This window comes from Papio anubis, chromosome 10, assembly GCF_008728515.1.
Source record: "Papio anubis isolate 15944 chromosome 10, Panubis1.0, whole genome shotgun sequence".
Taxonomy (NCBI): domain Eukaryota; kingdom Metazoa; phylum Chordata; class Mammalia; order Primates; family Cercopithecidae; genus Papio; species Papio anubis.
In genome coordinates this window covers 61043736-61070988 of record NC_044985.1, presented here as the reverse complement: position 1 = coordinate 61070988, position 27253 = coordinate 61043736, and the positions used below count along the sequence as shown (strand labels likewise).

The 27253-nt window shown below is 38.9% G+C and overlaps 1 protein-coding gene across 1 annotated transcript in view; it reads left to right on the top strand.

The window, feature by feature from the left end:
* The window catches only part of NFE2L2 (nuclear factor, erythroid 2 like 2), a 152485-nt gene that overhangs the window by 6764 nt on the left and 118468 nt on the right, over nucleotides 1-27253 (top strand). The gene's annotated exons all lie outside the window — the stretch shown is intronic.

The window sequence follows — 27253 nt, the reverse complement described above, 5'->3', positions numbered from 1 at the left end:
GTGACAGGGGTGGCTTCTGTATCTGTTGAGATAATCATATGATTTTTCTCTTTTATTCTGTTGATAAGGTAAATTATAAGGATTGGCCTTCTGCTATTAAGGCAACCTTGTAATCCTGGCATAAACCCAACCTGGTCATGAGGTATTGGCCTTTTTATATATTACTAAATACAGTATACTAAAATGTTGTTTAGGGATTTTTGTATTTATATTTAAAAGTATATTTATATTTAAAAGTATATAATTTAAAGTATATTAAAAGTATATTTAAAAGTAATTTAAAAGAAATTTTTCTTTCTCTAATATTCATGTCAGGTTTTGCTGACCTCATGAAACAAGCTAATGAGTACTCCTTTGTTTTCTAGTGTCAAGAAGAGTTTGTATAAGATTGATCATTATTTCTTCCTTAAATGTTTGGTAGAATTCACCAAAGAAACCATCTGAACCTAGAGTTTTCTTTATGGGAAGGTTTTTATTCATAGATTAAATAACATAATGCTATTAGGATTTTCTATATATACTGTTTGTTTTTTCTTTACTTTTTTTTTTTTTTTTTTTTAAACAAGGTCACTCTGTCACTGGAGGGCAGTGGCATGATCATAGGTCACTGTAACCTGGAACTCCTGGGTTCAGATAATCTTCCCACCCCAGCTTCCTGAGTAGCTGGAATTACAGGTGCGTGCCAGCATTCTGGCAGGTTTTTTTTACAGACTATATCTCTAAGGGGTATAAATTTCTCTCTAAGCAATTCACTTTATTCCTTCAAGTTTTGATAACTGTATTTTCACTATTATTCACTTATAAATAGTTCACTTTTGTATTTAAAAAGAATAAAGGGCCGGGCGCGGTGGCTCAAGCCTGTAATCCCAGCACTTTGGGAGGCCGAGACGGGCGGATCACGAGGTCAGGAGATCGAGACCATCCTGGCTAACACGGTGAAACCCCGTCTCTACTAAAAAAATACAAAAAACTAGCCGGGCGAGGTGGCGGGCGCCTGTAGTCCCAGCTACTCGGGAGGCTGAGGCAGGAGAATGGCGTAAACCTGGGAGGCGGAGCTTGCAGTGAGCTGAGATCCGGCCACTGCACTCCAGCCTGGGCGACAGAGCGAGACTCCGTCTCAAAAAAAAAAAAAAAAAAAAAAAAAAAAGAAATAAATATTCTTTCTTGTTTGGGAGTATAGGGTTCCGTATAATGCTTGTTCAAATTTGCTGATTGTATTGTTTAAATATTTTAAATTGTAGGTATTTTATCTACTTATTCTATCAGTTATTGATGAACTATTCCACTATTATGGATTTATTCATTTTTCCTTGTAGGTCTGCTAATTTTTATTTTCTCTATTTTGAAGCTATGTTGTAGATATATCAAAATTATTATATTTTTCTGGCAAACTGAACCTCTTATAATTATCAAGTGTCCCTCTTTGTTTCTGATAATGGTTTTTATTTTAAAGTTTAACTACACCAGCTTTGTGAGTGTGTGTATGATTCCATCCTTTAACTTTTAATCTTTTTGTATGCATATATTTTAGATGTGTCTCTTGTAAACAGCATTTAGATGTTTTCACCAATCTGAGCATACAATCGTGGGTCATTGAGCCCCTTTTAATGTAACCAGATTAGTAATAGAGTTGGTATAATGGCTAAGAGCAGTGGCTTCAGTGCTACACAGACCTAGGTTTGAATATTGGCTCTACCATGGCCAAGTGTGTTGTCTTGATCTCTGGGCTTGTTTCTCAGAAGCATTAAGGATTAATGAGCAAAAATATAAATTCTAAGTGCAATTATGGAAGGGGAAGTGAAGCTGGTATAAGGAAGACAGTCTTCCTGGAAAAAATTAATTATTGGTAGAGGGAAGAGAAATAAAGATAAATGGGTAAGGTGAGACCAACTGTGGGAGCATTGAAAACTTAGCAAAAGAGTAAAAACTTTTGCTGGTGGGAGCTTTTATAAGCTCTTGAGCAGGGAATTAGCATGACAAGCCTGAAGAGATCACTACTTTGGAATTTTCTCCCAAGTGGAAGTCAGTCTGTTAGGTATACCTGAGAACCTGTTGGCCATTGTAAAAAGTTGTACTGAGAAAAGATGAAGACCTAAACAACTACAAAAAGAAGATTACAGTGTTTGAATGACAGGAAAGCATTGAACTATGGTTAGCTGTCTTTTGCAGTAAAGAGCAGTGAGTTAGCTCAGGAGGTGAAGATGTTTAATGTGAAAGTGGCTGCAGGTAGTTCCATGTTGTGTCACAATGCCATTCACTGTGCTCCTGGATGTCACAATTGAACTAAAGTATACAGGGAAAAAGAAAGCGACTTTTAAAATTAGCCAAATAGTTGGGAGAGAGTTGAAAGTACCTTATGTATAATTTCCCTTCTGCTAACTTAGTATGCAATCTAAAATTCTTGATTTCTTGATTTTTTTCATATTTTAAGTAGGAATAATTTGTGACTTGCCTACATCTCAGATTTATTGCAAAATGATAGATGCACAAGTATTTTGGAAACCCAAGTCAAAAATCACTTTAAAATAATTATTTTTATTGGAAAAAATATATATAATCAAGATTTTATATTTAGCAATATCAATAATCTAAAGCACGCGGGGTGCAGTGGCTCACACCTGTAATCCAAGCACTTTGGGAGGCTGAACTGCACTGATGGCTCGAGCCCAGGAGTTCAAGACCAGCCTGAGCAACATGATGAAACCACACCTCTACAGAAAATATAGAAAGTTAGCCAGGGGTAATGGCGCGTGCCTGTAGTCCCAGCTACTAGGGGTGGGTGAGGGGTTTGAGGCAGGACTATTGCTTAGTCCTGGGAGGTCCAGGCTGCAGTGAGCCATTATCACACAACTGCACTCCAGCCTGGGCAACAGAGTGAGACCTTATCTCAAAAACAAAACAACAACGACAACAATAAAACACCTCTAAAGCAGCAATTCTTAAACTTTTTAGTCTCTAGGATCCCTTTATAATATTAAAAATTGAGACCTAGCCAGGTGTGGTGACTCACACCTATAACCCCAACACTTTGAGAGGCTGAGGTGGGAGGATCACTTGAATCTGCGAGTTTGAGATCAGCCTGGGCAACATAGGGAGACCCCCATCTCTACAAAAAATTAAGAAATTAGCCAGTCGTGGTAGAGCCTGCCTGTGGTTCCAGCTACTTGAGAGGCTGAGGTAGTGAGATAGGAGGTAGGGGCTGCAGTAAGCCGTGATCACACCACTGCACTCCAGCCACGGCAACAGAGCAAGACCCTGTTGCAAAAAAACAAAAAAAATTGAGACCACCACGCCCCACAAAGAGCTTCTGTTTATATCTATCCAACTATATTAGAAATTAAAATTGAAAAATATTTAAAGTCTTGATTTATCAGTTTACTTAGAAATAATGATAAACCAATGCATATTATAATAGCATATTTTATTAAAAATAACCATATTTTTCAGAAAAAAAATGAGAAGAATGATATTCCTTTACATTTTCGTAAATATCTTTGATGCCTGGCTTCTGACTTAGTAGAAGACAGCTGGGTTCTCATATCTGCTTCTGAATTCCATCTTTTGAGATATCACATGCTGTGTAACCTCTGGAAAACTCCACTCTGTGCTCATGAAAGCATGAGAGTGAAAAAGACAAATAACATTTTAGTCTTATTATGAAAATAGTTTTGACCTTGCTGACCCACTGAAAGGGTCTCAAGGACCCACAGGGGTTTCCAGATGACATCTTGAGAACTGCAGCTCTAAAATATTTCTAAAAACATCTGCTAAAACATGCACTGAGGAAGCTCTAGACAGCCAATTGCCAGGAGTAATATGTAATGCCACTATTAATTTTTAAAAGTTGCAAAAAATATTTAAGGAATAATTTCATATATTGATATGTATGAAATATATATATTTCAATTTCATATAATCACATTTTGAAAGTCATAAGCAATCACATAGTGAAAGTCATTCCTGCACTTCAAAATCAAATTTCCAAATCCAACCCAGATATGAACACAAACATAATTCCTATAAATGGGATAGCTGAATTTAGTGTGACTTTCGTGATATAACATGATTAAAGTTACTTTGTAAGATCTGATTCACTTCCATTTTAGGGTCACAAAGTTATTTTTATCATTGCAGTTAGATCAGTAGTAAATAGTTAAAAGATATTCTGGGTGGGTTGTTCCCAGGATGATTTTTTTAATGCTATGGACAGCATAGCTTGGATATTGTTTATTCATAAATCCTAGCACTTAGCCTTTTCATATCTCCAAGTTTCTTAGTTATCTTCATCTGACCACCTTTATCCTTTGTAGACAATAACTACCAAGCACCCAAAACCAAGTGGTATTCTCAAAGGCAAGTCTTTTCTATCTTAATTCAGATATGATAGTAATTGTTTTTTTTTTCCATTGACTAGAAGTATTCTTCTGGGGCAAAGAGATGAACCAAGTCTCTGCATGCACTAAGATTCCCCAGAGCCCCAGAGAAAGTTGGGACTGAGAATGTGGCAAAAGTCAGTGGTCTTCAGGGGCTTATAATCATCTCTGACTAATTCTGCCTTTGACTACTTCAGGACTATAGACTCCCTTAGGACTCCCTATTCTCTATTCAGGGGAATTTACAGAGAGAGTATCCTGCCTGCTTAATCCTCCCAAGTGGCCCTTAGCTCTCCCTCTATTCACCATTTCCCATTATTTTCTTTTCTGAAAGGGGAAGCTGACATTGCTCCCCACTGCTTAACTTATGCTGTAAGAAAGCTACTGTGAGTGTATTAGGAGTACACATACCTCTAATGGTCATCCCATCCTTATTTTTTTAACAGTCAAATAAGTTTTCTCTTTAGTCTAACTGAACCATGGCACCACCTCCTACCACAAGCAATAATAATCCTGAAGCCTGAAAAAGCATGAAAGCTACTTTGAATCAAATGTTTAAAATGACCTGTTAATCATCCATGCAGTGTTCCCACTGCATCCGTCAATCTGCTACTGAAAGAAGCAATATCTGTTTTTGAAATCTATTTTTTTAATGTTGACATATTTGCTGACTAGATTTTTAAGTGAAGATATATTGTAGCTTCTTCATGCTCTTAATTTCCTTCATTTTTTTTTTTAACATCTTCACTTTCTTGTTTTTCCTTTCTTTTAGACTCATCTTTTTTCCTGTTTTTTTCAACCTGGGTCAATGTGATGCAGGACTAGAGAGAGATGAGAAGAGAAACATGAGGGTCAGTCTGTGAGCCAAGAGACAAAGTCATGGGAAGACAGCTGAGGTTAATTCCCACAAGTCCTCCTAGGAGAAGCCAAAGCAGGGGACACACCTGAAAATAGAGCCCTGCATAGAACCACTCATAGCCAGACTGCAAGGCAGGAACATGAGGATGGTCACTAGGAGGCCGACAAATTCTGCTAAAGGGGATTCTTTTTATAAAATAAACTCTTTCAGGACATTGTCAGACCCTGTGCATATAGTCCTCAAAATATGCCCTTGATCCAGCTTGTTTTAAGTGTTTATGCCAAATAATGGTATGTTTGAAAGTGTTAGATATTAATTTTTTTATTTCTATTTCGAAGGCATTCAAGTATCAGGGACTGTCAGCACTTTCATTTCTTTCTTTCTTTTTTTTTTTTTTAATGCCAAAGCTACTGGATCAAAAGTAATATACTACTTTGTTTGTATGTGATGTTTGGGGAGAAGAAAAGTCAAAATTCACATAACTGAAATTTTAATTAATCAATTCTAATACTCTTTTTTTATGATGAGCCATATATAGGATCCATAAACAGCTTCTAAACCTATCCATGTAATCACAGCTCAGGTTAGAAAGGTTGCCTGTGTAGAGCAGGGTCATAGGATGAGCTCTCTCAGAGGGGCAGGAGGCTGCTGGAGGAGTGAACATCAAGAAGCCTACAGGGAAGCAGTACACCAGCTGGAAAAACATGACACCAGATGCAATAATAATCATGAAGAGATGTAGGCCCCACAGCAGCCAAGGATTTTGTAAAAAGGAAAGGAAGATACTTGGGTGAATGAGCCACTTTATATGCCAGTTCTAGGTGACACTTATAAAACACCAGCTCCAGGAAAATCAGTCCTCAGTAGTTAGCTACCCACTGACCTACCCTTTTGCACCTAAGCTACAAGTACATTTGTAGTCATGGGAAGCACAATCCCAAGTTCTAACTATGGTCTTCAAAACACCACTTATCATTTAGGGAGTTTGTTTATTATAACCAGTCTGTGGAACTTCCAGCTCCCTGGTGGATCTTAAAATTTCTGGAAAAAAAGTTGTATTTACCTTCAAACCCAGAATTCAGAATGTGAATTTATAATACTGCCATAAAACTGTGAAAATTCGGTTTTACCTTAGAAGAAATAATATAGGTTGATGATCAGTCATGTAACATGCCTGAAATACAAACATATTTGTGGGAACTCACATTTTCCTTAGAACCCATCAGTGAGAACAACAGGTGAGCTCTTGCTTCCCAGCTTTGTACTAAGAATAGTAATTACCTTGTCTTATGGAAAAAGATGATATCTTGGATTTGCATCCAAATAATCCAGTGCAGATAGTTAGCAAGGAACACAGCAAGTGGATCAGAGGATAAATAAGATAAGAATGGCCGTGTTAAAGCCAGGTGATGGATACATAAGGGTTGATGTATGCTCTACTTGGGCGTGTTTTCAAGTTTTCCCTAACAAAAAGTGTAAAACTATATTTAAATGTTTAACTTAGGATGGGCATGGTGACTCACTCTGTAATCTCAGCACTTTGGCAGGCCAAGCAGGCAGATCACTTGAGGTCAGGAGTTTGAGAGCAGCCTGGCCAACATGGTAAAACCCTGTCTCTACTAAAACTATGAAAAATTAACCGGGCACAGTGGCATGCACCTGTAATCCCAGCTGCTTGGGAGACTGAGGCAGGAGAATTGTTTGAACCTGGGAGGTGGATGTTGCAGTGAGCCGAGATAGTGCCACTATACTCCAGCCTGGGTGACAGAGCAAGACCTTGTCTCAAAAAATAAAAATTAAATTAAAATAATTTTTTAACTTAGCCTGTCCTTTTATTACTGTTTCAAAAACCATCAATGAATATTATTAAAAAAAAATTTACAGAGGATAGTAGAGTATAAAGAATGAGCAAAAATTTTAGCATGCATGACCTGTTCCATCACTCAGATATCAGATATGCTAACCATGCCACTCCATAAATGTAAATTCATCAGTCATCCTAGTGGCCTCAGCTAGTCATTAACTTTAATGTCATGATTTCTCCAGTGTTCACTAATACTAATACTACCCCACACTTGTGAAAGTGAGAGATGAGGAAAACAGCTATAAAACGCATTATGCTATTTAACCACCTAGCAGTTCTGATTGCAAGGACAAGCCAATGGTAAACCAATGTAAGTAAATAGATATCTTAGAGTAATGTGTTCATCCTCTGTGAATTGAATGAACTCTTTCAGAGAATCAAGATATAATCAGGTCAATTACTGTCTTCAGTAGTTTTGCAAAAAGCAAACTGGCAAAATACTTTGACAAAGCACTGGAGAGCAATTAACTGCCACCTGCAGAAAAGAGCAAGAGATGTCATTTCTTCAACCTAACCATAAAGCCAGTATGTTACATTTCAATACAGTTATGTTATATTGGTTAACTATTGCTGGGTAATAAATCACGCCAAAACTTAGCAGCTTAAAACAACAAACATTTATTATCTTACATCATTTCTAAGAATCAAGAACCCGGGAACAACTTTGGTGGGTAGTTCTGGCTCACAATATCTCAAAAAGTTGCAATCAGGCTGTTATCCAGGGCTACAGTCATCTCAAGGATTAACTGGGGTTGGATAATCCACTTCCAAGTTCACTCACAGGGTTGTTAGCCAGCCTCGGTTACTTACCACATGGGTCTTTCATAGGCTGTTCGAGCGTCCTTATGAAATGGTAGCTGGTTTCCCACAGAGCAAGTGATCAGACAGAGAGAAGTGAGAGAGAAAAGATAATTAAGAGAGCAAGCAAATGAGAGAGGGTCCATAGTAGAAGCTTCAGACATTTGTAATCTAGTCTTAAAAGTAACATACCATCATTTCTGTCTTATCCTGTTGGTCATTACACATCAATCTTGGTTGTGGCAGGGGACAATAGAAGGATGTGAATTTCAAGAGGCAGAAATCATTGGGGACCTTTTGAAAACTGGCTACTCCCGCATCTCCAAGACAATCCTAAGTCAAAAGAACAAAGCTGGAGGCATCACGCTACCTGACTTCAAACTATACTACAAGGCTACAGTAACCAAAACAGCATGGTACCGGTACCAAAACAGAGATATAGACCAATGGAACAGAACAGAGTCCTCAGAAATAATACCACACATCTACAGCCATCTGATCTTTGACAAACCTGAGAGAAACAAGAAATGGGGAAAGGATTCCCTATTTAATAAATGCTGCTGGGAAAATTGGCTAGCCATAAGTAGAAAGCTGAAACTGGATTCTTTCCTTACTCCTTATACGAAAATTAATTCAAGATGGATTAGAGACTTAAATGTTAGACCTAATACCATAAAAACCCTAGAGGAAATCCTAGGTAGTACCATTCAGGACATAGGCATGGGCAAAGACTTCATGTCTAAAACACCAAAAGCAACGGCAGCAAAAGCCAAAATTGACAAATGGGATCTCGTTAAACTAAAGAGCTTCTGCACAGCAAAAGAAACTACCATCAGAGTGAACAGGCAACCTACAGAATGGGAGAAAATTTTTGCAATCTACTCATCTGACAAAGGGCTAATATCCAGAACCTACAAAGAACTCAAACAAATTTACAAGAAAAAAACAACCCCATCAAAAAGTGGGCAAAGGATATGAACAGACATTTCTCAAAAGAAGACATTCATACAGCCAACAGACACATGAAAAAATGCTCATCATCACTGGCCATCAGAGAAATGCAAATCAAAACCACAATGAGATACCATCTCACACCAGTTAGAATGGCGATCATTAAAAAGTCAGGAAACAACAGGTGCTGGAGAGGAGGTGGAGAAACAGGAACACTTTTACACTGTTGGTGGGATTGTAAACTAGTTCAACCATTATGGAAAACAGTATGGCGATTCCTCAAGGATCTAGAACTAGATGTACCATATGACGCAGCCATCCCATTACTAGGGATATACCCAAAGGATTATAAATCATGCTGCTATAAAGACACATGCACACGTATGTTTATTGTGGCATTATTCACAATAGCAAAGACTTGGAATCAACCCAAATGTCCATCAGTGACAGACTGGATTAAGAAAATGTGGCACATATACACCATGGAATACTATGCAGCCATAAAAAAGGATGAGTTTGTGTCCTTTGTAGGGACATGGATGCAGCTGGAAACCATCATTCTTAGCAAACTATCACAAGAACAGAAAACCAAACACCGCATGTTCTCACTCATAGGTGGGAACTGAACAATGCGATCACTTGGACTCGGGAAGGGGAACATCACACACCGGGGCCTATCAAAGGCGGGGGGGGGGAGGGATTGCATTGGGAGTTATACCTGATGTAAATGACGAGTTGATGGGTGCTGACGAGTTGATGGGTGCAGCACAGCAACATGGCACAAGTATACATATGTAACAAACCTGCACGTTATGCACATGTACCCTAGAACTTAAAGTATAATAATAAAAAATAATAAATAAATAAATAAATAAATAAATACGTCATGACACTCAAAAAAAAAAAAAAAAGAAAACTGGCTACTACAGGTGGAATAAGAGAAAAGAAATAACTTCTAAATACTAGAGATAAGATATATGAAAATGGATTTGCAAAGATTTTCTTTAAAAGAATTATAGTTGGACCCCAATCTATCTGAGATGGTTTTGTTACTAAAATCAAAAGAAAGGGAGCTAAACAATGACTTCCAATTATGTAAAACTTTCAAAATGCTTTGATGGTATAAATATCTGAATATAAGAGCGTAGTACTGCCATCAGGCACTCAAACCGGGGCTTCCTGAGTTTATCTGTATTCATAGATGTAGAGAAGAACAATAGCAATGGCTGCTAAATTTTTTATTATCCCCACCATTCCCAGAGGGGGTTATGGGTGCAAAGCTCAGCTCCTAGCTTCTAGTCCCACTCCTGGTAGACTTCAATCTGACATGGCACAAATACTCTAGCCTGCCTTTTTTTGTTTATTCTTAACCTTGACCACCTCAACCAAGGAATTGTGGTAGAAGAGAAAATAAATACAACATATGGTTTCTGCCTTCAACAACTTTAAAATCTCGAGAAGAAAATGATCTCCCATACCTACAACTGGAGGCCTTGGGGAAAAAAACATAAGAAACTTTATAGACTGACAGACCCTAGCTATCCCTAGGCCTCAGTTGATACAGAACATATTAAAAGTTATGTTTCAGTCTCTTTCTCTGTATTCATCTCTAAAACTACACTTAGGTAATGATTTCTAGCACAAGTGGTTTTAAAAATATTTTGGGTTTCCTAGCATACTTTCAGAATGCAAGTCATCAGTACAGAACAAAATGTGACTTTGCTCACAACCTCAATGCAATAACTCATTGTAACTGATACGGGTTAACCACTGAAGTAGTAGATAAATTTCAGTCCACCAGGAGAATTATATTTGTTCAACTATGATGTTGATCAGATTATAATAGTAAATCATGCACTGTATTGGCAAGTAGATATCATCTCATTAGAAATAGAGACTAGCTTGATGTAGTCTGCAATACTGCTTTGGTATAATTAAATAGCTTCTTACTGCCTAAATTGGCAAAACACTTCATCAATCAGTGATTTGGTCCCTTGGAGATTGCTTTTATTGTTTGTTTGACACAAACCTTTTGTAAGATTTCTTGGATGCCACTCTCCCTCAGGTTATAATAATAGTAACTGCTGTTTCTGGGTTACCTTACTGTAATTTTCATGTCCCGTGATGTCTCACTATAGATGTTCTCGAAGGGGAATGAATGATAGGGAGTCTCCACTTATAAATAAAACACATTAAATAAAAGGAGATTAATAGCATACTCAAAAGGAGCCCTAGAAATGGTTAACTATGCAAACTAAAGGATGATTATTTAGGTAGAAGAAGGGAAAGGGAAAGATAAGTGACATCTTTTCACTTTCATAACTGTTGTGAAAGAAATCATCTTTCTAATAATTTTGCTTATTGGTAAAAGAGAAATATAATTACTCATTTTTACAGTCAGTAAGATGATAAATTAACTCTCCTTAATGGAAAGAGTTTGATGCATATGACCGTTCATTCTGAGTCCAGTAGTCATCACTATCAATCTTTATCTCCTCCCGACCCAGTAGTACTCTCAATATCCTACAATTCTGAGGTGCAGATTCCTTTTTCAGCTCTCTCGATGTTACCAGAACATACGGAATTATAGTGTTGTCCGGTGTTTTCTTGTTAAGACAATCCATTTGTGTATCTTCAAATAAGTTTTTTGTTTTTTTTTTTTTTTGGTACTTTTTCAGGATAAAGCCCCTATACAACATCGCCCAAAAAATTAAAATATTTATTATCGCTTAATAGAGAATTAAATAGTTTAGGATCAAGATATTGAGGCCCTCGGGCTCATGCTTTGAATTATTATATTTACCTGATGAATTATGTGGGTCTTCTTTTTAGTTTCACTTTAGCAGACACTTTTCCCCCAGGGAAAGACATTGTTGATCATAGCAGTAGGTCTAATTCCTTCCTCATATATTTATTTTTGAGGAACTCCCACAGACTAGCTTGGCCTTAACCATAGAAAGAAGTTTCTTCTGTATGATTTGTGTATGTGTGTGTGAGGTAGGGGGCAGTGATGGGAGGGTAGGAAATAAATCTTGTTTTATACAAACATGTAAGAGAAACCTCAAATACTCTAGGCCAAAGAATAAATCACTGATGTCACATTCTTTCCTAAGAGCAAGTTTTGACAGGTCAGAATGGAGATACCATCAGAACACTAGGCACCTAAAAGGGGGTTGTGAGAGGTCAGACAGAGCAAACCTATATCCAGGATCAGTCATGTGTTCTTCTATCCAAGTTCTACCTAAGGGTACACCTCCCCCAGTAACTTACAGAGAAATTTAAAATGAATATTTGCAAACACTTTGTCGTCTTATTACTTCGAAACTATTATCAACTAAGTAAAACTCTTTTTCATATATTTAATTTAAAAACTCTAATTTGAAAACTACCCACATAATCAGGGCACTGTCTCTAATACCTAGACAAGGCTTCTATTTGTTTTTCACTTTCCACTTCATCCTGTAAATTCCTGCCACACTGACAGCTCTGATGAAAACCTTCGATGCTACCATTATTGTCTTCTGGCATATAAGGCTGTTCAAGATTTGCCCCAAAATTACCTTCCAAGATTTTTCATGCAGTATTCCCCTAACAAAAAGGGTTTCTTGCCAACAATTTTATTATGCAGAAAACACCTCCCCCACCACCGCCATTCATAATGCCTCCTCGTTTATCTAGAAGTTATCCCCCCTACCCCTGCACTCTTCTGTAATACTTTGTTTGGTTCATATGTTTGGTTCAAATCCCTATGGCCTATATGGATTTTATATTTTCTTATATTGTAGATGTTTATGTATACATCTATATCTACCATATACTATAGTAACTACTAGAAGACAACAACCATATCATAGGCAACTCTTTTATGTGCATAATCTCTGCAGGATACCTTTACCATTACTAATACTTAGCAAATGTTTGTGGAAGGAAAGTGTTGCAAGAGGTAGGGAGGCAGGCGTGCTGGCTTTTTAAAATCTAATTTTCATCAACCTCTAGGTCAGTGTTCCCAATCCTGGTTGTTTGTTTGAATCACTAGGGAATTATTTGTAAAGAGCAGTGCCACACCTAACACCTATTAGATTCAAATCTCTGGGAGGTAGGACCCTAGCATCAATATGTATGTTTTAAAAGTTCTTCAGATAATCCTAATGAGCATTGGTTCAAAGTCTAGTCCCCAGAACAGCAACATCAGCATCCCTGGGAATTTGTAAGAAATGTAAATTCTCAGACCCTTCACTGCATCTACTAAGTCAGAAATCTGGGAATGGAGCCTAGCAATATGTGTTGGAACAAACCCTCCAGATGATTTTGATGAACATTAAAGTTTGAGAACTACTGCTCTAGAGTGTTCATGAAAGTAGGACAGGAGCATTGTGTCCACAAGAAAATAGTTTGATGTTCTTGTGACATCAAATGGTCAGGTAATAAAATCATTGCAAGAACAAAATGGTTTTTAAAAACTGTACAAAGAGGCCAGGCGTGGTGGCTCACACCTCTAATCCCAGCACTTTGGGAGGCCAAGGCAGGTGGATCACTTGGGGTCAGTTTGAGCCCAGCCTGGCCAACATGGTGAAACCCTGTCTCTACTAAAAGTACAAAAATGAGCCAGGCATAATGGTGTGCACCTGTAATCCCGGCTACTTGGGAGGCTGAGGCATGAGAACCATTTGAACCTGGGAGGCAGAGGCTGCAGTGAGCAGAGATAGCAGCACTGCACTCCAGCCTGGGCAACAGAGCAAGACTCTGTCTCAAAACAACAACAACAACAGCAAAACTGTACATAGAGCCTTTTAAAAAATAAGAAAGATCTTCAAAAAAAATTGGTAATCAGGCTAACATGAAGGATGGTCTTCATTGTATAGAGGCAAGATGAGAGAAACATAAATGAGAAAAGACAGGCAGGATCCTGCCAAGATGGCTGAATAGGAACAGCTCGGGTCTGCAGCTCCCAGCAAGATCAACGCAGAAGGCGGGTAATTTCTGCATTTCCAGCTGAGTATAAACAAAGCCACCAGGAAGTTCAGACTGGGCGGAATCTACCGCTGTAGCTGCTGTAGCCAGACTGCCTCTCTAGATTCCTCCTCTCTGGGCAGGGCATCTCTGAAAGAAAGGCAACAGCCCCAGTCAGGGGCTTCTGGATAAAATTCCCATCTCCCAGGGACAGAGCACCTTGGGGAAGGGACAACTGTGGGTGCAGCTTCAGCAGACTTAAACATTCCTGCTTGCTGGCTCTGAAGAGAGCACTGGATCTCCCAGCACAGTGCTTGAGCTCTGCTAAGGGACAGACTGCCTCCTGAAGTGGGTCCTTGACCCCTGTGCCTCCTGACTAGGAGATACCTCCCAGCAGGGGATGACAGACACTTCATACACAAGAGCTCTGGCCAGCATCTGGCAGGTGCCCTTCTGGGACAAAGCTTCCAGAGGAAGGAGCAGGCAGCAATCTTTGCCATTCTACAGCATCTGCTGGTGATACCCAGGCAAAAAGGGTCTGGAGTGGACCTCCAGCAAACTCCAGCAGACCTGCAGAAGAGAGGCCTGACTGTTAGAAGGAAAACTAACCAACAGAAAGCAGTAACATCAACAAAAAGGACACCAACACAAAAACCCCATCCAAAGGTCATCAGCATCAAAGATCAAAGGTACCTAAATCCATTAAGATGAGGAAAAACCAGCACAAAAATGCTGAAAATTCCAAAAACCAGAATGCCTCTTCTCTTCCAAAGGATCACAACTCCTTGCCAGCAAGAGAACAAAACTGGATGGAGAAGGAGTTTGATGAATTGACAGAAGTAGGCTCCAGAAGGTGCATAATAACAAACTCCTCTGAGCTAAAGGAGCATGTTCTAACCCAATGCAAGGAAGCTACAAACCTTGATAAAAGGTTACAGGAACTGCTAACTAGAGTAACCAGTTTAGAGAACATAAAAGACCTGATGGAGCTGAAAACCACAGCACAAGAACTTCATGAAGCATACACAAATATCAATACCCAAATTGATCAAGCAGAAGATAGGATATCAGAGATTGAAGATCAACTGAATGAAATAAAGCATGAAGACAAGTTTAGAGAAAAAAGAATGAAAAGGAATGAACAAAGCCTCCAAGAAATATGGGACTATGTGGAAAGACCAAACATATGATTGATTGGTATGCCTGAAAGTGATGGGGAGATTGGAACCAAGTTGGAAAACACACTTGAGGATATTATCCAGGAGAACTTCCCCAACCTAGCAAGACAGGCCAACATTCAAATTCAGGAACTACAAAGAACACTACTAAGATACTCCTCAAGAACAGCCCCAAGACACATAATCGTCAGATTTGTCAAGGTTGAAATGAAGGAAAAAATGTTAAGGGCAGCCAGGGAGAAAGGTCAGGTTACCTATAAAGGGAAGCAATCAGGCTAACAGCGGATCTCTCTGCAGAAACCCTACAAGCTGGAAGAGAGTGGGGGTCAATATTCAACATTCTTAAAGAAAAGAATTTTCAACCCAGACTTTCATATCCAACCAAATTAAGCTTCATAAGAGAAGGAAAAATAAAATCCTTTACAGACAAGCAAATGCTGAGGGATTTTGTCACCACCAGGCCTGCCTTACAAGAGCTCCTGAAGGAAGCACTCAATATGGAAAGGAAAAACCAGTACCAGTCACTGCAGAAACATACCAAAATATAAAGACCAATGACACTGTGAAGAAACTGCATCAACTAATGTCCAAAGTAACCAGCTAGCATCATGATGGCTGGATCAGATTCACACATAACGGTATTAACCTTAAATGTAAATGGGCTAAATGTCCCAGTTAAAAGAAACAGACTAGCAAATTGGATAAAGAGTCAAGACCCATCAGTGTGCTGTATTCAGGAGACCCATCTCACGTGCAAAGACACACTTAGGCTCAAAATAACGGGATGGAGGAATATTTATCAAACAAATGGAAAGTGAAAAAAATCAGGGGTTGCAATCCTAGTCTCTGATAAAACAGACTTTAAAACAACAAAGTTCAAAAAAGACAAAGAAGGGCATTATGTAATGGTAAAGGGATGGTGGCAAGGGAAGGATGTCTGAGGAACGGAACAGTCACGACTGGAATAGTTGCAGAGAAGAATGAGAGAGTGTGCTAAGTAAAGACATACTTGAGAACCTAGCCAACATTGAAGCATATACTTCAGTAGAGGCCTCAATTTCTATAGTTTGTGACACCCAACCCCTGCCACCCCCATCTGCTATGCCAGGATCTAGTTAGGAAGGCTGGGAAAAGATAGATTGAGACTTTCAGGGTTTTGCAAAGAAGCATATGCATCCTTAGAAATGACTACAAGTATATACAAGATGATTGATCCCAGATGCTCTACTATAGATGTAAGTAAAGTACTGCCAGGGTACAGTACATGGAGAGGGATTCATTCTGATAGGAAATTAGAGAAATCTGAGGATATGGATGACATTTAAACTTTTACTAGTATAAAATTTGAGCAGTTTTCAAGCCTGATCTACTGAGAAATTAATTAACAGAGCAGAAAAGGAAGAGCATATTTGCAGGGAAAACAGTAAGTTCAGTTTTCAGACATTGATTTTGAGATGCCTACAGTTGTAACACATAGAAATGTTTAGATTTGGAAGTTATCACCTACAGGTAGTAGTTCAAGCTTCACACACGAAGTTGCTGGCATGCAGAGGGAGTAAAGATATCATAAAGCTATCTCGCAATCTCATCACAGATAAGGACTGATGCAAGGGTACCGCTAGGCACCAGGGCAGAGTTCTCTGCCAATGAAATCAAGATAGAAGAGCAAGAAAAGCCTGGGATGCTTTCGGGTATGGAGTGGGTAGAGGTTTGCTGATGTAGGTAGCCCTTAGGAGTGATTAGGAGATTGCAAAAGAAACTTATGAAGGATTTAAGATAAAGCAAGGGAGGTGCCACTTGGAGGAATTGCAAAAACAGAGTTTAACTTTATTTTTGTTTTTACAAGCCTGCCTGGATCCAGCCTTGCAGAAGATTATAGCAAAAGTATTCTGGACTCAATGGCAAAGTCAAGATGACTGGGCAAGGCACTGGGAAATGAATGCTAACTTCTCACTTTTTTTTTTTTTAACCTTTCTGCTGCCTTCATTGTACTTTATTGTACAGTGCTCTCCCACTCCCAGAGACATTATCTCATATGTCCCTCTTTGCCCTCAAAATCTTTTTTTCTTTCTTTGAGACAGGGTCTTGCTCTGTCACCCAAGATAGAGTGTAGTGACGCAATCACAGCTCACTGCAGACTCAACCTCCCAGGGTCAAGCGATCCTCCCACCTCAGCCTCCCAAGTAGCTGGGACCACAGGTGCACACCACCATGCCCAGCTAATTTTTGTATTTTTTTGTAAAGACAGGTTTCACTATGTTACCCAGGCTGATCTCGAACTCCTGCACTCAAGCAACTCCCCACCTCAGCCTCCCAAAGTGCTCGGATTACAGATGTGAGCCACAGCGCCAGGCCCCAAAATCTATTTTAAATGTAAAGAAACCCAAAAGTAACCGTTTTGTAAAAGAAAATTAGTGTACTGTTTTGTAGTAAATTCTAAACCCTGTGTATCTTTGTGTCTAGTTAAATCCTAGGCTTACAGCTAAAATTCAATGAGAAGGCAACCAAAGAATACTTTAGGAATTAACCCCTGGAAGTAAGACTAGTCAAAAGGCACCTCAACCACATCTGCCAAGTGTATAAAGAATTGATGGTTAGGTGCCACATCCTTTATCTACATTTGTACCGACACATGAACCTAGACCCTTTTTATTAATACCACTTGTCATAACAAAATAAGGATAGAGTGATCTCCAATTTCAACACTGTCTAAAAGAACTCGGGCTTGGTGCAATGGCTTACACCTGTAATCCCAGCACTTTGGGAGGCCGAGGCAAGTGGATTGCTTGAGCTGAGGAGTTGAAGAGCAGCTTGAGCAACATAGTAAGACCTCATCTGTACAAAAAGTAAAATTAGCCAGGTATAGTGGTGCACACCTGTGATCCTAGCTACCTGGGAGGCTGAGGTAAGAGGATCACCTGAGCCTGGGAGATCAAAGCTTCAGTGAGCCATGATCATGCCACTGCACTCCAGCCTGGGTGACAGAGTGAGACCCTGTTTCAAAAAAAACAAAAAAATTGCAGATGGAGAGTGAGAGCAAGGGACAAAGGGGAGCAAGAAAAAGCGAAAACAAGAAAGGAAGGTCCTCCTTAACTGGCTGCCTTTGTCCTGAAACCTCCTTTATTTGAGTTACTAAGATGGGCTTCCAGAAGGTATTTTTCCATAAAAACCATTGAAATCATTAATTGAACTGGATAATCTATTCCATTATGTCTTGGATAGGTTCTGACCTTCACACATGGTCCCGTAGAATAAGAAACTAAAGAAAGCAGTTTTTATGGCAAAAAAAAATTTAATGAGGAAGGCCATATCTGGCTTGGTGAGCCAATGTTTTGCATGAGAGACAGCTTTGGCAGAAAATATGTATGGCTGCATTTTTTAAGATCTAAATGAAATAGCTTTATTTTACTAAGTCCCTTGGGTAAAATGTGTACGTTTTTACAATATATTAACCTACACTATTAAGTAGAAAAATGTCAGTAGCAAATTGGCACAGCTTCTTAGGCTCTTAATATGTATGCCTAGTGTTCCATTATTGGAATGCTAAACTTGTGGGAGTTATTTATATCCTACTGCTCAAGATCATCGCCAAGTTCTGATTTTTCACGCACAAAAAAAATTTTTGCAGCCTCCAGCATAAATGGGTTAATGGTTAATATCTGGGCATAGCTGAAAAGTAGCAAAACAGATGCTGTTTTTAGATTTTTTATTTTGATTAGTAGCATCAGGGAACTGGCATGGTGAGGGTGGTTGGGGTTCAGAAAAGGAGAAGGAAGCTGAAAGGGGAAAGAAACATAAATACGTGAGATGATCATTGAGAGATTCAAATTTTCTATATTTTCTGTCTTTTGAAAGAGACACAATTTAAATTTTATGGGATTTCATTAGAATTTTTTTAATGAATGCAGAAAAACACCTTAAAACATATGTAGGCTGATGCATAGAAGAGTAAAACCAATTCCTGTCTTTTCTCTGTATCTCCCTGACACACACACACACACATACACACATGATTAAAAGTTTCTGAGGTTCATTTTTAATTTATTTTTATTTCTAGTATACGAAAGCCTAGGATTATACTCCTTTTTATGTGTTTTAAGGGTGAGGTGCAATGTTAAGGAAATTAGCTCAATAACCTTTTACCTGCTAAGTGAAATACAAAATCTACCCCTACGATTAATAGCGTATACTTTTTTGTTGTCTTGAATTACATGGATAAGTAAGAAGGATTTTTTTCCAAAAAAAAAAAGATATATGTGTAGTCTGAGACCAGCATGAGCAAATGGCAAAATCCCATCTCTACAAAAAAATACAAAAATTAGCCAGGCATGGTGGTGCACGCCTATAGTGCTAGCTACTCAGGAGGCTGAGATGGGAGGGTGACTTGAGCCCAGGAGGCAGAGTTTGCAGTGAGCCAAGATTGTGCCACTGCACTCCAGGGTGGGCAACAGAGCCAGACCTTATCTCAAATCAATTAATTAATTAATTAAAATTTAAATATATATGTGTATATGTGTGTGTGTGTGTGTATGATATGTGTGGAAATTAGTAGGTTGGTAAGAATGATAAAAGGCTGCACATTTACAGAGAGCCAAAAGACAGAGAGCCTAGGAATAAAAGGGGACTGAGCTGGTTTCACCTTCAAGACCAGCAATCATTTCAGACAACAGTCTGCTCTTTCAGCTGACAATATGGGAAATGGAGTGGCACAAATAAATGCGCTCCTTAACTGTCCAAATATCTGTAAGATAATTAAAGTGTCCTTCACCCTTTTTAATGGGAGCCCACTGCTTCACTCTATGTAAATGAAGTTAGGATCCTTTCAAACAATACAAATAAGAGAAGGAGATCATATATATATTATAATATTATATCATACATATATTACATAGAATGTTCTTTTCTGATTATAAAGTAATTCATGAGAAAAATATTAATAAAATATTTTAAATTAATGATCATTTTAGAAAAAATGGAGCATACAAAAAAGATTAAAAAGAAAATAAAATATTTATATTAATTATTAATACAATTAACCATTTTTTTAATTTTTTAGATTTAAAATTTTTTAATTTTAAAATTTTTAATTTTTAATTTAAAAAATTTAAAATTTTAAAAAGTTTTTATTTTTGAAATTATTTAAATGTATGATTTGAATTTATGTTGTAATTCTACTACCCAAGAAATATGCTGATAATATTTTGATGTATTTCTTCCTAGTAATTTTTCTTTAATGCTATGCTATCTTTGCCTGGTACAAGAAAATACTCCCATTTCATGCTTTCAGCACTGCTAGACAGTAAATGAATTAAAAACACTAAAATAAAAGAGAAACAAACAATAATTACACCCAACTGAACTGTGGGAAGCTGTACCAGTCTCTACAACTAAGTACTCGAAGAAAGAAAACAGTTGTGAGAAAACAGCACAGGGCTGTGGAAAGAACATACAGAAGACTCGGTCCTAGTACTGTCTTACTGTTACCTCACTCCATGACCTTGGGAAAAACATTTTCGTTTTCTAGGATTCATTTTCTTTATCTCTAAAATAGAAGACAGCAGCTCAGCAGATGCACAAACATTATAAGGTATTTTACCCTTTGCTGAAGACTAAGGATGATGGGCAAGAAGCTTCTCATCTAATAGAATAGTTTTGCAATTTAGAAATGAAAATGTAGGTAAAATTTTATGATATCCCTGAAATAGACACTGAAGTTTAGAAGAAGATAATTTTCAAATTCTTGGCCTAGTGAAGTGGACAAAATGCTACCAAAGTTCCTCAGACTCTGAAATTATGTACTTTGTCGTCACCAAAAGTCAAATGCCCGGACCAGTGTTGATCATTCTCATGCTGAGAGTAATTTGTGAATTTGTTCAGGGTCTGGGAGGACCCCACTTCCAAAGCAAATGGAAACCAGAGATGGTTGTTCTGTCAATCCAATTGTCACTTTATAGTCCCTAAGTACCAAAGGCTAAGCTTTGGCAAAGTTGGGCAGTAAAAATCTACCCTTACTCCAAATTTTTCTCCTTCTGATCCTTCTCTCCCCAGTCAGTTCCACTTGAATCCAGAAGGTCAGCAACTTTGAACTTTCTCTTCCATCTGTGAAAACCTATTGGAAAATGGTAGATATTTACAGCTTAGTAAATATCTAAGTGTTTCTCCCAAGGATATTTATGTTAAAGTTTTATATCTAATTATCTAATAAAAGTTTTTTCTCCCCATTGATGGAATTGTTTTCCATTTATATAAAATTATTTTTTAATTATTTGTATAAATTTAAGGGGTACAAGTGAAGTTTTGCTAACATGGATATACTACCTCCTGGTAAGGTCTGGACTTCTAGTGGAACCCTCACTGCAATAATGTTACAATGTACCCATTAAGTAATTTCTCATCCTTCTTCCCCTCCCCTCCCACCCTTCTGAGTCTCCATTGTCTATTCCACACTCTTAAGTTCACGTGTACACACACTACTTAGCTCCCACTTATATATGAGAATTTTATGTGTCACGATGAGTAGGTGAGGAAGATATATTTAGGGGGTAAGACAGAGGACTTTCTTCAGTTCCCTAAATTCATACAAGATATTGGGAGCCTTTGTTCAAGAATATTTTCAAATTCTGGAACAATGAGGATTATGTCTTTAATATGGGCCTTTCCCCAAACACCACTAATAAGGACCTCTTCCTCCCTCTACTTGGAGCTACATTTGAACATAGTTTTCAACAAGTTACAAAAACACTACCCCCAATTACTACAAGCCCTGAATGAAATCTAACACCAAAGAATCCTTTTAAGGATTGAATGCTGGGATTGTTTGCTCTCTCTTCTCTCTTCTTTTGTTTTCTTTTGTTTTTTCCTTCGACAGGGTCTTGCTCTGATGCCCAGGCTAGAGTGCAGAGCACAGTGGCATGTTATCAGCTCTCTGCAACCTCTCCCTCGTGAGCTCAAGCAATCATGCCTGAGTAGTTAGAACCACAGACATATGCCACCATGCTGAGCTAATTTTTATATTTTTTGTAGTGATGGAGTTTCACCATGTTGCCCAGGCTGGTCTCAAACTCCTGGGCTCAAGTGATCCGCCTGCCTTGGCCTCCCAAAGTGCTGGGATTACAGGTATTACCATGTCCGGCCTTGCTTTGTTTCTGGTTTATAGTGAGGCTGAAAAAATTTAAGGAAGGTATCTCGATTTAAATGAACTACTAATTGAATGAGTAATTCAATCATTTACAGATAAATGATTCTTCTACATCAATGCTGTCCAACAGAACTTCTGTGATGATAGAAATGTCCTATAACCGCGCAGTCCAGTGGGTAACCACTAGCCCCATGTGGCACTAGAGATATGGCACTTGAAAGTCGGAAACTGAATTTTTAATTTTTATTAGCTTTAATTAATTTAAATCTAAACAGCTATATGTGAGTAATGGACATCATATTAGATAACACAGTTCTAGATGATTCTGTGTAGAGGCTGGTTGGGTGCCAAATATACTATTCTGACCCTGACAAGGGAACCTCATCCAAGTAGAGTGACTCATCTTTTTAATCTCAGGTCTATTATATTATATTAGTTATCAAGACCAAGGCTATTGCTGTTAACAGATGAGAAAATCTATGGAATTGCTGTGGAAACTCTATTGGAGAAACACAGGTTTCCATGTCAACCCCTGTCCAGGATACCTCTACAAAATACCCTATAAGCAAAAACTCCTGAAACCACAATTTTTTCTGACTAATGGAATTAGGAGACTGTGACTATTGTCCATTGTTCTTAAGCAAGGCATTTGGGGCCCTTCCAAGAAGTAGTCTGAATGTCTGTTATAAGGAAAGAAAATGATACAGTGTCTAAAGGTCCTTGATTGAAAAATTTGTTTTTTGATAAATATATTTTTATCTAAAGGCTCTGTGTCAAAACTCGTTCCTTGGGATTATACTTGCTGGCTTTTCTGATATGTTTCTATTTAAAAAAAAAAAAAAAGAAAGAAAGAAAGAGAAGAAAAGATGAGGGAAAGCTTCCCATCAGTGATCAGTGTTTCAAATAAAGAAGTTTATGATGAGATGTTACCATTGACCCTTAATTTCTGCCCCGATTGAAACACTAAGGGAGTTCAACCATTGTCCATGCCCCTTTTGGAACGGTTGTGATTTCCAGGGCCTTGGTTAACTATTACTCCTAGCCCAAATCCTGGTGAACTCTACTAGCTGCAGAGGCCACCGTTTGTAAGAGCAGATATGCAGAAGATCCCTGGCCAGCCTCCTCATACCTACCTTCATTGCTATGTGGAGACAATAGAATCATCAAAAGTTATGGGCTGGACATGGTGGTTAACACCTGTAATCCCAGCACTTTGGGAGACCGAGATGGATGGATCACTTGAGTCCAGGAGTTTGAGACCAGCCTGGGCAACATGATGAAACCCCGTCTCTACAAAAAAAAAAAAAAAAAATTAGCCAGACTTCATGGCACGTGCCTGTGGTCCCAGCTACTCAGGAGGCTGAGGTGGGAGGATCACCTGAGCCTGAGAGGTCAAGGCTGCAGTGAGCCAAGATTGCACCCCTGCACTCCAGCCTGGGTGACAGAGTAAGACAATATAGCAAAAAAATTTTTTTTCCGTAGATCAGTGGAACACAATAGAGAACCCAGAAATAAGCTCAAATACTTACAGGCAACTGATCTTTGACAAAGCAAACAAAAACATAAAGTGGGGAAAGGACACACACCCTTTTCAACAAATGGTGCTGTGATAATTGGCTACCCACATGTAGGAGAATAAAACTGGATCAACTCAAGATGGATTAAGGACTTAAATCTAGGACCTGAAACTATAAAAATTGTAGAAGATAACACTGGAAAAACCCTCTAGACATTGGCTCAGGCAAGGATTTCATGACCAAGAACCCATAAGCAAATGCAATAAAAACGAAGACAAATAGTTGGGACTTAATTAAACTAAAGAGCTTTTGCACGGCAAAAGGAACAGTCAACAGAGTAAACAGACAATCCACAGAGTGAGAGAAAATTTTCACAATCTATACATCTGACAAAGGACTAATATCCAGAATCTACAATGAACTCACACAGATCAGTAAGAAAAAACAAACAATCCCATCAAAAATTGTGCTAAGGATATGAATAGACAATTCTCAAAAGAAGATATATAAATGGTGAACAAACATATGGAAAAATGCTCAACATCACTAATGATCAGGGAAATGCAAATCCAAACCACAATGCAATACCACCTCACTCCTGCAAGAATGGCCATAACCAAAAAATCAAAACACAGTAAATGTCGGTGTGGATGCAGTGATCAGGGAACACTTCTACACTGCTGGTGGGAATGTAAACTAGCACATCCCATATGGAAAACAGTGTGGAGATTCCTTACAGAACTAAAAGTAGAACTAACATTTGATCTAGCAATCCCACTACTGGGTATCTACCCAGAGCAAAAGAAGTCATTATTCGAAAAATACACTTGGACACACATGTTTATAGCAACACAATTTGCAGTTGCAAAATCGTGGAGCCAACCCAAATGCCCATGAATCAACAAGTGCATAAAGAAACTGTGGTGTAGGCTGGGCACGCTGGCTTGTGCCTGTAATCCTAGCACTTTGGGAGGCCGAGGTGGGTGGATCACCTGAGGTCAGGAGTTTGAGACCAGCCTGGCCAACATGACAAAACCCCGTCTCTACTAAAAGTAGAAAAATGAGCCAGGCATGGTGGCGGGTGCCTGTAATCACAGCTACTCAGGAGGTTGCGGCAGGAGAATCGCTTGAACCCAGGAGGCGGAGTTTGCAGTGAGCTGAGAATCCAGCCTGGGCGACAAGAGCAAGACTCCATCTCAAAAAAAAAAAAAAGAAACTTTTATATATATATATATATATATATATATATTTGTGTGTGTGTCATATATATGATGGAATACTGCTCAGCCATAAAAAGGAATGAATTAATGGCATTTGCAATGACCTGGATGAGATTGAAGACTATTAGTCTAAGTGAAGTAACTCAAGAATGGAAAACTAAACATTGTATGTTCTCAATGATATGTGAGAGCTAAGCTATGAGAACACAAAGGCATAAGAATGATACAACGGGCTTTGGGGACTTGAAGGGAAGGGTGGGAGGGGGCAAGGGATAAAAGACTACAAATAGGGTGCAGTGTATACTGCTCGGGTGATGGGTGCACCAAAATCTCACAAATCACCACTAAAGAACTTACTCATGTAACCAAATACCACACGTACCCCAGTAACCTATAGGAAAAAAATTTAAGTTATAAAGGTGTATTTATTTCTATGGTTAAATAAAAATTTCCCCTTGTTATGGAAGGCTGAGGTGCCTGGAAAAGAAGCCTGAGACTTGGCTGCCCTGGGGAAGGATCCTAGGAGGCTGGGGTTGAAGAAACTTACATGAACCCACGTCCTTGGCAAGAGTGCTTGGTTTCCTGAATTGTTAGGAAAGTTGTTGAGAAACTGAGGACTGTAGTGAAGGGAGAATATTTGTTTTAGACAATAACAGATGCTGGTATGAACGAAAACAGGTGGTGGCAATCAGTTCTTAGTCGGGAGCCCGGAGAAAGGAATCCACATGTGGATCCTGTCTCAGTTTAATAAGATTCTTTGAAATGTAGCAGAGAAGGCTCCCTGTTGCCTTCAGTAAATGGCTTGCTTGCTTTTTTTCCCACTCAGATCTATACAGTATAAGCTTTTGGACCTTGCTTTCCATACTGTATTAGACCAAAAGTTGCACTTAGAAAATCTCCATCTTATATAATCTCCTTACTTTAAGTGAGAAAACAGAGGTGCAGACTTGCCAAGGGTCAACCTGTTATTGCTAAAATTCCTGTCCCAGAGCTTACTTCATATGACACGAAGTTCCTGTTTCCACAACAGCAGCCAAACCCTATCTGCTCCCTGTTTCCTTCTCCTTTTTGTAATGAAATGATAGAAGTTGGGGACTCTAAATAATTTTCACGGAGTGTATGTAACCCTCAGAACCTTTATTATGCTTCACTTCAACAAATATTTACTAAGTGACTACAATGTCCAAGCCTTAGCGCTACTAAGTTGTTGTTCCTCCAGCAGATAAGGGCCTCAAACATAGTTGAATCTAAGATTCTCTCTAAAAGATTATTTCATCTCCACCCAAAACAGGAAGGCCTGGGAACTTGTACCAATATATTTCTTTCTTTCTTTCTTTTTGTTTGTTTGTTTATTTTGAGATGGAGTCTTGTTCTGTCATGTCACCCAGGCTGGCGTGCAGTGGTGCAGTCTCGGCGCACTGCAACCTCCGCCTCCTGGGCTCAAGAAATTCTCCTGCCTCAGACTCCCAGATAGCTGGAACTATAGGTGCATGCAACCACACGCAGCTAATTTTTGTATTTTTAGTAGAGACAGAGTTTCACCATGTTGGCCAGGCTGGTCTCAAACTCCTGACCTCAGGGGATCTGCCTGCCTCGACCTCCCATAGTTCTAGGATTACAGGCATGAGCCACCGTGCCCAGCCAATGTATTTCTTTAACTCAGTACAGCTAGCCCATATTTACTTATCATCCTTTTCTTTCTAGCTGATTACGGGTTTTCTCTTTTCTTTTTTGTCTTCCTAATATCCTTGTCTGTTCTCTCTGTTTAAAGCTTTGCACAAGGTTCTGGGAAAGGATTCAGGAATGCTTAGGGTGTGACCCCACAAGCCAAATCTTGCACAGTTTCAGTATATGGGGATTAAGAAAAGATGAGTGATTCTTGACGTTCTGGTCTGACTTTGGGCTTGGTTCGAGAGTGTCAGGATTCTAGTATAATGCAAAAGAGAATATAACTAAAAATGGTGCAGATTTGTTAGTCTAAAATCTGGTCCCTGCTTAGAGATACTCTGACTCCTCTCACTGCTATGGAACAGACACACACACACACACACCACCCCAGCTGATCTTGTCACACACACACACCACCTCAGCTGATCTTGTCTCACACACACACACCACCCAGCTCATCTTGTCTCTCTCTCCTCACACACACACCCCACCCCACCTCATCTTCTCTCTCTCTCTCTCTCACACACACACACACACACACCACCCCAGCTCATCTTGTCATACACACCACCCCAGCTGATCTTGTCTCTCTCTCAATCACACCATTTGTCCAGTCCATTCCATTCAGATCTTGTCCATCTTTGTCCCTGTCCATTCCTTCCATCCTTATCCTCCTTCCAGTCCTCCACTGGCTGATCTTTGTCCTTCCAGTCTTGTCCACCACCAATTATTTCCTC